Here is a 2,291-nt window from a genome sequence, read left to right on the forward strand (position 1 = left end):
TGATGAGTTGTGTCTCCATTTACGTAGAATATAAATAAAAGCATAGAGATTGTGCTTATAGAATAGAATGCAAATGCCAGAAACCTGGACAGTATGAAAATAATAATGTTACTGACATATACCAGTAGATTAAAGAAAAATATAAAAGAAAACATGAGAGTACTAATTCCCCATCATCAAAAAGAAATCAATCAACACCCTCTTAAATTGAAGATGTGGTTTTAAAAAGGCTCCAAATTCTTAATGATTTTCATAATCTTTTTATTTAATCTTAAAAGGATCCTTTAAGAAATAATGACTCAAAACATTTGAGTTTTAGCAACTTTTTTTCTTTAGAAATGGTTTATTTTCTGTTAACCAAATTTCCATTTTAAGAGTGTGTGGAAGAACAGCTTAAGACCACTCAGTGGTCGTTCCTACCCATTCAGCGGCCTAAGCAGTGGGAACTGCAGAGCAGTCTTCAGGGGAAGGCTGAGTACTCCAGTCTTCAACGGGGAACTGTTGAACAGGCAGAGAAGGCACCTGCACTCCTTTGGACCAGCCTCAGCCTCAGAACTCTGGAGCTGGAGCAGTCCATTCCCCCTGAAGCTCCTCCTTGGTTAAAGCCTTCTCAGCTGCAGCCTGGTCCTCCATTTCAGTCTCTTCAGGATCTGGAGTGGAGATCAGGCATGACCTCCCATGGGTGTTCTTAGAAGACAGTGCCATGCACGAACAGAACTTCTCAGCCGAGCATCCACCACATCAGACCCACTGAGTGAGTTCCCTTTTTAGGATCTTACAGCAGGATACATCAACTAAGTCTTAAAATAATATTTTTGCAGGAAGTATTACTATCAAACTCCACTCATTGGGCCAGAAACCCTTGTGGAGTTTTCGAAAAACTTGCCCCTTGTAGAGCACACTGCCTATACTTGTGAGTTCATCGGCCAGTGGCCTCAACTCCAAATGTTAACAACGTGCAATTAGCAACTTCTTTCACTCCACCTTATTTTCCTTTGCTATCTCTTGTTGTCATTCAGTCACTAACTTGTGTCAAACTCTTTGCCAACCCATGGATTGCAGCATGCCAGGCTTACCTCTCCTTCACCATCTCCTGGAGTTTGCTCAAATTCATGTCCATCGAATCAGTGATGCCAACCAACCATCTCATCTCTGTCATCTTCTTCACCTACTGCCTTCAATCTTTGCCAGAATTGGGGTCTTTTCCAATGAGTCAGCTCTTTGCATCAGGTGGCCAAAGTATTGGAGCTTCAGCATCAGTCCTTCTAAGTTGCTACCTCTAAATTCAAATAGAACTTAATACATTTCATTCTTAAGGTATCACTTACAACATGATCCTGTTTCATGAAAAATATTTTTCAAAGCCTTCTTTCTAGCCTCTATTTACATACATACATAGAAAATTATGGAATAATGTTCACTTAACATTGTTTGTTGGGGGTAGTAAGAGTGGAGATAATAATTATCACTTTCTTTTCTGCAGTTTTTTGAATTCTTAAATCGTACATTACACAAATAATACAGCAATTTTTCTATGAAAAGAAGTTTTGGTATCAAATGACAAGAATGAGTTCCATAGACATAATGTCTTCTAGATATATATGAAAGTTATAATACATTGACATAAGTATTAGCATTTCAAAGGCATGTGTATCTCATTTCCAGAATGAGATAATTTCTTTGCAGAGAAAAGTGAAAGTTCATAGCTGTTAATGATGCCTACCAAATCATTAAGCACTTAAAAATTACATGTTTATAATTCCATGCATGGCATGCATACATGCTCAGTTGGGTCTGCCTCTTTGTGACCCTATGAACTGTAGCCCTCCAGGCTCCTCTGTCCATGGAATTTTCCAGGCAAGAATACTGGAGTGGGTTGCCATTTCCTTCTCCAGAGGATCTTCCAGACCCACAGATCCAAACCCTGTCTCCTGTATCTCCTGCATCGACAAGTGTATCCTTTATCACTGAGTCACTTGGGAAATCCTTATAAATATACATTTGTACACAGAAAATAAATTTTAAGGTTTTTTTTTCTTTTCTTTTTCTTTTGCATTTTGAACCATCATTCTGTTAGCAATCAAAAATAGTCTAGTATTCAAATATATGCCTGTTGTTTTTTTAAACCCATGTAAAACTTTTAAAACATAAAACACAGAATAATCTTATATCATGATTTCTTTGAAGGAAGAAAATTAAAAGATATTTACATTTGAATCTATAAAGAACCTCTGGAAGAATACAGAATAACAGAGTTAGTAGTATATTACCTTAAATTTGCTAATCAGACA

The 2,291-nt window shown here is 37.3% G+C and overlaps 1 non-coding gene across 1 annotated transcript; it reads right to left on the bottom strand.

Moving 5' to 3' along the window:
* Nucleotides 1-813: 813 nt before the first annotated feature.
* LOC133073179 (small nucleolar RNA SNORA62/SNORA6 family) lies at nt 814-963 on the bottom strand. Its single transcript, XR_009696886.1, has one exon. It is a non-coding gene; the product is annotated as a small nucleolar RNA SNORA62/SNORA6 family (small nucleolar RNA).
* Between the last annotated feature and the right edge of the window lie 1,328 nt (nt 964-2,291).

This window comes from Dama dama, chromosome 18 (genome assembly GCF_033118175.1).
Source record: "Dama dama isolate Ldn47 chromosome 18, ASM3311817v1, whole genome shotgun sequence".
Classification (NCBI taxonomy): domain Eukaryota; kingdom Metazoa; phylum Chordata; class Mammalia; order Artiodactyla; family Cervidae; genus Dama; species Dama dama.